Below are 9,386 nucleotides of genomic sequence, written 5' to 3'. Positions count from 1 at the left end.
AAAAAGTGCAATCCAAGACATTTTCTACAAAAAAAAAATAAGTTAGAGAGATGAGAGTTATCACGAAAAGTGGCGAAAATCTGCGTGCGAGAAAAACAAGATACTGTTGTCCTTTGGTCGTTCGTACTTAGCTTTTGGCTGTAGAATGAGTGCAGATTCAGTGCCTCACCAACGGCGGTCGTCGGTGGACGTGTCGTGTGCTATTGGCTCAGTGATGCGAGTGGAAGGATTTTACGATGTTAAGTGTCGTGATTAAATTTGTGCTTGTTTTGTGAATTTTGAACTTAGTGCATGTAGTTTCGTTCTAGGTTCCAGCTATCTAATCAGCTAGCCACAATTGGCGATTATCCAAGCATTGTAAGTGTTTTTTTTCCTTTTTTGTGCGATACAGAACTGTTTTACGTTGTCTTCGAACTTTGTTTTATACCTTTAGTCAATGATTAACAAAGTACTTAATATAATTATTTTAATATTGAAAAACCTAAAAAAAATTCTAACTCATAATGTACTGCAGAAATATAAATTTTTAATGACAGTTATGTAAATTAAATTATTATTTTTAGTTAATCAAAAAAAAATAATCATATGTTTTTATTATTAATATCTGTGTTAGTAATTACTGATATTTTATTATTATTTACATATATCATTAGTTTCAATCTTCATCAACTTATTATAATTTCATCATCAACATATTAAAAATTATAATAATTAATGACTATCATAAAATTATTTAATTATTTTGTAATAATATTTGAAAATAAATATTCCTGCGAAAATCAAAGCAGTTATGGCAGATATAACATGGAACTTGATATATTATTGCTATAAACGTATTGACAGCGTAACTAATTTCAGACTGTCAGTCCCGAAGCGTGACACATCTATGTATAATCACTATTTACAGTTACAACCATTACGAGTGGAATATACGATAATGATATATTGTTTAAAAAATATTTTCTGTGCCACAACTATTTATTTATTACAATGATTATATAAACATTACGTCGGCAGTCTTTCATTGTCTTTGATGTTTTCAATAATACTAATTGATTATTGAATATTTATGATGTGAATTCATAATAAAAATTGATTTATTCGCATTAATTTTTTCTGCTATACATCGTGGTGTTATATTTATATGTAACTAGCTCTCCTGAAATACTAAAAAAATTAATGTACCATCTATCAAATTGATCAATTTGTTTATAAATTAAATGTCTAAAAAAAAAATAATTTTTTCTGATTAATACTAATCAATGCGGCAGTTATAATTAATGTTAATGTTAATCGCGTAAAATGTAAAAAAAATCATAACGAATTAAATGTGCAAAGATTCGATGGTTATTATATTTTATGAATTTTGTCAGGTTTCTATGCAACCTTTTTCTAAAGAAAAAACTATGAACTATAACTCCTACAAAATATTATGAAATTAGTTAAAATATTAATGGAATCAGTAGTCGTTTTCAAGATATGGCTTGACCAAAGGAAAAGGCTTCGTATTCAAATCAAATTAATTTCATAATAACATTTTTTATTACTTAAAGAAAATTTTTAAAAAAAATATTGCATTATGTTTCGATAAGGTAATTGTGCAAAAAATATTTCTTGTATACTTCAATAAATAATTATATGTATATATTACAACGACATACATTGTTGTAATTAAAAGGTGGTCATCACAATTTTTTAGCAGATTTAGGGTCACGAGGAATTCCAAATTAGATAAAGCTGTAAAAAAGGCGAAATGTCGAACTTAATCTGATATAGAGAAAACCAAATTTCCTCAACGTTCAAATTTTTTTGTACAAAAATAATTTTGAATTTTAAATATGTAGAATATCAAGAAATATCTAGGCTCTGCCATATAGATTATTTCGAGCAAAAGGTAAAAACAATGTAAATGAATAACAAAGGCAAGTAAAGGTCATATTTATTTACAAAGGGCGTCATCTAGCGAACCTTGTAGCAACAATTTAACAAATGATTATAAAATGTCGGTCAATAGCAAGTTCCTTGTTGGCAGAGGTACAATGCATGCTTCGCACTAGCTCTAAAATATAACTACTAACGAAGCCGTCCATTATATGCTGCTTGTATTAAATGTAAAACGCATTGCGCAGCTATTGTGGCTTGTTTGGTACCGAGGTTTGTATTAAAAATAAATTGTTATGTACGTCGTACAAGGTAAAGCATTACGATGCTTTGCGGTAGCTCGTGACTTCATCAAAGAGGATTTCTCTGATTGTCAGATTACTTATGTTGCGGTTCAGAATTGTTTTGCTCAATCGCGTAATTAATTCTGTTAGAAATATTACTCTATTATTATAATTCTTTACATATAATATAATCGTAGTCGTTGATTTTGGCGACTTACATAAAATCTTTTGTTCGGCGGGAACATGTAATAAGTGTATATACTTATTTATTTTAACTTAAAACTTTACTTTTATTACTGTATTTAACCCTTAAAGAAATAAATAAACTCATAAATAAATAAATGATGATGAAAGTATCGGATATGTGGTAGAGTTTGCACTACAGTAACATTAGACGTTGTAGGAGACAAAACCAAATCCCAGGTACGACGGAAGGGGACGAAAAGATCTTACACTCATTTACGTTCAGAAATGATCATTACGTTAAACAAAAGACAAAATACATTTTTAATAAAAATTTGATAAAAGTGTCTTTTAAAAGTAATCGAAGAATTTAAAAGTGATGTAATTAACACGTTTTTTGAACTAAAACAATGCGTTTACATGCGATAAACATAAAACTGGAAAAGGAATAATTAACCTTGCCCAGTATTTCTGTGTTAATTCGTCTTTGTTTTCTGATATCAAAAACTTAATTAGAGATAACGATGCTAAGTTATACCGTTATTAAATTAAAGTGCATATTGCCTCTTAATAGGTCAGGATTTTATTTCAGATTGCACTTATAACTTGTAATATTTTTTTTAAAATAGAAAAAAATCTTCTCATACAAAGAATGTAAAAAATTATTAAATATGGGTGGTTTAAATTAATTAATTAATAATACCATACGCTTAAGATCTTATTGAAAAAATACCAGAAGAGCATACTTTGATATAAACTAAAAGCAGATTAAGCTTCTCTATAATGGTATGCTTTATTTTAAAACTACGAGTTTCAAACTCGTCCTGAGAATAGCCTAAAACAGTGATAATCATTGTAACAGAAAATTTACGTCTGCGACAAATGAATGAATCGACTAGGCCTCTTGGCACAACATCACCAGTTCCATACTTGGGAGAACCTGGTAGTCCGTTAAAGAACCCAGGATTTCCTAAGACAGGATTTTAGTGAGTACGAAAATTTCTTAGTAAACAGACGATCATATTAAAGTTATTGAAATAAGCTAAAATTTTCTTACCTGTCCTATCGGAAATCTATGGAAGAGGTATATGTCCAGTCGTGGACATCTTACAGCTGAAATAAAGATGATGATGACGAAAATTTCGGTCTTGTGTTTCTCTCTTTGTACAGTGCATGTCGGGAAACAGATCGTAAGTAAGAATTTCTTGAACGAAACCCCAAAAAAGCTAATGTTTTTACCATCAAATGCAACATTTTTATTTATTTATTTATTTATTAATAGCAAAACCTTTCCGTAGGTTATATATAAATAAACAACACCGTGTTGTGTGAATGTCAACCTGCACGTCAACTTTCCCGTCATATTTTAGCGTTTCTCGTTTATTCTATTACCGTCTTATTTTTATCGCTTCTTTTTATGGAATATTCTCTCACGCATTAGCGTCGATCACGTAGTTTCTATTTTAAGAAAAAGATATTCGCATTACATTAAAGTTGTTTCCTTTGTTCTTAATACCATATTGAATCCTTTGTGTGGTGTTACAGAACTTGTGATATGTTATATTGATTAAGGAAAGGACTCACAAAAGTATATGCCTTATTTATGAACGTTAAAATAAAATAAAATCCAAGTATTAACTTTGACATTAGTTATTCTTGATCATGTTATCCTTTACGTTCATTGGCCGAGGTGACTATACTTTTGGCGTCGTTCTACTTAATTCTGAGGGTCGTCGTATGGGCGCAGTTTTCCAGGAAATTGATAATAACGCTCTCCCACGTACTAGATCAGATATTTTAAAGGGTTACTTACTGTTACTGGGACCTAGTAGCTTACCGTTTTAGTATCAGGTTATTTCGCCGCCTGAGAAACGGCGTTGACCTTTTAAGGTACAGTACCACCTAATCAACCTTCCTCCTTTCGCATCCGAGCTTGCGACCGGCATCGTCTAGGCTATATTAAGATTTGTACATTGAGCACACGATTGTGCCAGTATTACAGTATTTTATATTTAACTAAGCATATACAGAGTGATTGGTCATATTATATTTATTGTTAATTAATATTTACTACAAAATCCAAAAATCAATCCTTTCAGAAATAATAAATAACATAACGTAATAAAAAGCTTTTAAAATGCGGATTACTACATATTAAGATTTATTATTGTTTACTATCTGTCTCTGCAGCTATTAGCTATATTTATTGCTGGAAGTAAGTGGCCTGTCGCATTCGAATGGAAATATAAATGAGTTTAAGATTCTTGCATTAAAATAAATTGGTAACTTTATACGGAATAATTGGAAATAGGAGTAAGTATTTAAAAAAAAATTGATGACAAATGAGCTACGCATTAAAATCTTCATAAATTTTATGTCTATTATCAATCACCCTGTAAAGAAGGAATGGAAAATTAAAATTTTTAAATTTAGAATCATCAAAGGCTTAGAGCACCATTTATGTTGCCATAAGATAAATGTCCTGCGTCGAACTCGAGACAAAATTGGATTAAATATATAGTTATAGAACATTGCTTCCAAATGCTAGTAAATCGATTGTTTTAAGTTTTTTGTTTTTATGATCTAATTAAGTTCTTGTGGAAGACAGTCTTCGTTATTATCTTTGTAATGGTGTTTATCAAAGTGAGAATCGTTTTAAAGTGTATTCTGATTGTTTACCAACTTTTGGTTTTTAGAATAATACTTTGATAAACACCGACAAGTAGTTTCTTGGCATTCAAGAATTGACATAACTAATTGGAAACTGTCATTGAATCGTTATGCTCCCTCGTGGAGCCACATTGCACGCATGCCGGTGTTATTCTGGAAACCTGTTTTAACATTGTGCTGCCTTCGCACTGTGCTGTCGCAGTTTTAGACGCCGCGTACCTTCACCGATTGCGTATTATTTTTTTTTCGTAACATTATATTATATTACCAGTAATTTTTCTTTGTCGCAATGTTTGTTTAAAATTAAGTAGGTGGCGCTATAAATGATGAAACAGAAAGTTGTTTACTGTTTTGGATATAAAGTGGAATTTTTTTAAAAATAATTTGCGGTTTCTTTTTAGTTTTTTAACTAGACTAGTGTTATGAGAGTCAGGGTTCTCACAATTATATTTAAAAGGAATAAATAATGCTTCAATAAAACTGTTACACGACTGATTTAATTGAGGGCTATTCTCAGAACAGCGCACGTTTAGAACCCATGTATTTTAAGTTGAATGAGCGTAATTTTATTCAAGTTTTAATAAAACTAGACCTGTCTGGTACTCTTAGAAATAGTTTAATAGTTATTATTATAAACGATCCAAGTTGATAATTAGGAATAAAAGTATAATATAATTGTTAATTCTTAATTATTATATATATAGTATTTGTTTCATCTTCATCATTATCTCAGCTATCCGCATCCCACATAGATTTCCAATAGCACTGGTTGAAATTGGCTTGCTCCCAGTGTCTTCAGAAGATCTTAAGCCTGTTCCTAGTTTAATTTAGTAAAATTTTTATTAAAAATTGTAGCCTATTTATAGACAAAAATACTGTCAGGGCAGGACACGGACAGGACTGATTTGAAGTGAACTATATGCATCATCTCCCTACGACCTTCAGAAGGTCGTCTATTCACCTTGAGATTGACTGTCCCATTATGCGCTTGTCGATCTTAACTTCGAAATGTTATATGGATGGCCCGCTGCAACTTCAACCTGTCCATTCGCTGGGTAAAGTCGGTTATATCCACTTACTACAGAACTCTTGATTCTTGTTTCGATTTCATAAAGAAATCCTGAGCATAGCCTTTTCCATTGCTCGTTAAACGACTGTGTGCTTACCAATGAAGCTTAAATGATTACGTTAGGATTATTACAAATATTATCTATATAAAACAATGAATTTGATTGCAATGACTAAAATTTCTAAAATTTTGTATCTCTTCGTTCGAACACGATAGAAATTATAATGAAGGTAGAGTTATTAAAAACAATTAAATTAAAGGCAGGCCCGTGTTGCGTTATTACAACCTAATCTCGATTACCGGGGAACCAAAAACATCTTAGATTTTTAATTCACAAAACCAGTTTTCTGAACTAATGCATTCGCTGTTTAACAACCGATACTCCATAAAAAGCTACACAACGATCAAGGGTAACATGGGCAGTCGTTTGTTTTGCACGATGCCGGCATTTATCATTTTTTTTATCGTACTAGATCATTTTGCAATGCGGGAAAGTGTTAGAGGCTTTTTAGTACGTATTACTTTTTTGGACTGAAACGGAAACCAGATGGATACGCAACGCACATGATGTTAATAGATCTATGTAAACTTTTTATCATATTTTAATAGTACTTCAAGCACTAGGTTTTTTCCTATGATAATTCTAAAAATCAAAAAATTCAAGGATTCAAAGGTTCAACAAACCATACAGTGTCTTATATGTTTGTAACATAGTTGTCGGAAAAAGCTCGATGCAGGCTTCAATCCGGCCGCATTGGAAGTCAATGGTTTCAAAAATAATAAACAAAGAATTTATAACATAGTATAAAAATACGTTTTCCTATTTTGAAAACGCTTTATTACTACATATTAAAGGGTTACTACAACATATTAAAATGTCCATGTTCTGTGGCTGAAAAAATGATGATGAATTCCGTATTTTTGTTATGAAAAAAATGGGTGTAAGATCGAAAGGATCCTTTCTTTTTCTTCTTTACAGCCAAGTGATGCCCACTGCAAGGCACAGGCCTCCAGACCATAACTATGGGATCGGTCTACCTAGTGGGGGGTGTCACTACGCAGTATCTACTGGTTCTTGGTTGCCACTCAATAGCCTTTCGCCCCCAAAGTTATTGGTTGCACGAGTGATGTGCTCCGTCGGTGATATTCTTAGCCCTCTGCTCCCTAGGTCACCTTGAGCCTACTTATGCAGCCTTTCGTAAGTGATTACGTCTCGGATCTGTGTGTCATCATCAGAAAAATTGCGGTATTTTGGACGAGAAAAGGTTTCGGAGCTTCCCTCATCTCAGGTTCAGAAACGCAGTACACAGAAAATTGTAAAACAATTAACAACTTCGACCACAGGATATACGTCTGCAGTCTACTTTACTAAACTAAGATAATTCTCTATACTTCATTTATTTTTGAATAAAATCATATCATGATATAAAAAGATATTAAACTAAGATACAAAATAGATCTACAAAGGTTAAGTGTTGAATATAAAATATCTTTCACTAAATTATGCGGTGAATAGTCGTGGGTGAGTTGTAAGGAATTCTGGGGTGGATGGATCCTTCAGATACGATGTAAATGCCGTAGGTCATTATCACCGCTCACAGAATCCGCCGACGCAATAATATTATACACGAGCTCTCTATATCGGTATGCGGTTTGTACCTAAATAAAGCTCATTCATAAATACTAAAAGGTTTATCACTTTATTGAATGCTTTTATTTTAATAGTGCCGTGTTTTGCATCGAAGTTTAATTGATAGGTTTTTTTTTCTTTACTTTGTATTTAGTGTCGAAGTCAATTTAATTTTTTTCGATGTTTATTATTGAATAATGTCACAGTTGAGTGGAAAATTGTAATTTATTATTGTAATTTACTACCAATTGCTTGATTGTTGTTGAAAATGTTTATTTAAAGCATGTATATACATTTATTAATTACAGGTATAGAAGCTGTAATGGGTTGAACATTCGTTAGCATAGTTTTAAATAATTTACACCTATTTCAAAACCTGTATAGAGGGTTTGCTTTTGAAGATGTTACATTAATTTATATTCTATATTGCAATTCAACAAATCAATTACTTCTGGTAGAAGCCGGCAGGGACAAATTAATCATAGTTAATATAATATGCAGTAACCAGAATTTTGAAGATGCCTCTACGTATTGTATTATCATATGCTCAAGGTTATCTGGAGAAACCTGCGATTTAATGAGCAGACCTGTAGGGACCCAAGTAGCTGCTGAAGCTCAAAGAATTGCTGGTTCGAAGTGACAGTGGACGGGGCTCATCACTGATGGAACCGACGGATGCTGAAGTTTAAAGGTTGAGTGCCTTTGTGGGGACAACAAGTCAGTAGACGTGGCGTGGTGAGCACGACTAGGTCGACAGACAATTTTTTCAAGGTCATGCGAAGTTTCTGGAAGCAGGCAGCGCAAAACTGGTCATCGGACAATGATGATGTCGATTTATTATTTCTGAAACTATTGATTTTAGGATAGACAGTAGACGTGGCGTGGTGGGCACGACTTGGTCGACAGACAATTTTTTAAGGTCATGCGAAGTTTCTGGAAGCAGACAGTGCAAAACTGGTCATCGGACAATGATGATGACGATTTATTATTTCTGAAACCATTGATTTTAGGATAGGCTGCATCATACATTAATTAACAGCAAATGAGCTATACTTTTACCGACTTAAAGCCTTTATACCCATATTTAATCACCCTGTACACTTAGTTATATGTGTATTTCAATACATTTAATTGTTATATACTCAGTGTTCAAATATATAAAGCTATTTCAATATTTATACTGTACTTTTACGAGTAGTATTTTTAAAATATTGAAGAGATCTTGCTTTTGAGTGGTTAAACATTTTTAAATGATAAATTTGGAAGTTTATTTCTGTTTGCTCTTTTAAACATGGGTTGATGAAATCTAGGTTTTAAATTATTAACAAATAATTGTATTTAACTTTGCTTAAATGTTTATGAACATCATTTAAATGACCGTTAACTGTAAAGATTGAAAAGCTATAGATAAAAAGTAAATATAAATTATATTACACAAATATTTATTTTATGGATATTTGTAGTTTTCTTTCAAGAAGCTATGTTATGCTTATGTAAGTGTGCCGAGAAATTCGAGCTCAGTAGTAGAGGACTGTGTTTTGCGAATGCAGGTCGCGGGTTCGGTTCCCGATATGCAATCCAATACTTCATATAGGATTATCACAGCTCACAAACAAGTTCCCAGGGGAAGAACCCGCCTTCTAAAAGTGGCGATTATAGTATATCTCCC

At 32.0% G+C, this 9,386-nt stretch overlaps 1 protein-coding gene across 1 annotated transcript in view; it reads left to right on the top strand.

Moving 5' to 3' along the window:
- Window positions 1-235: 235 nt before the first annotated feature.
- LOC137919753 (uncharacterized) overlaps window positions 236-9,386 on the top strand; it is a 134,990-nt gene continuing 125,839 nt past the window's right edge. The window contains exon 1 of the mRNA XM_068762933.1: window positions 236-357. The gene's annotated coding sequence lies outside the window, so the exon portion shown is untranslated. The remainder of the gene's footprint in view (window positions 358-9,386) is intronic.

Source organism: Battus philenor, unplaced genomic scaffold (genome assembly GCF_028537555.1).
Source record: "Battus philenor isolate CCGP_79_NKW_IND1 unplaced genomic scaffold, ilBatPhil1.0.hap1 SCAF_17, whole genome shotgun sequence".
Lineage (NCBI taxonomy): Eukaryota > Metazoa > Arthropoda > Insecta > Lepidoptera > Papilionidae > Battus > Battus philenor.
This window is presented reverse-complemented; position numbering and strand designations above follow the sequence as displayed.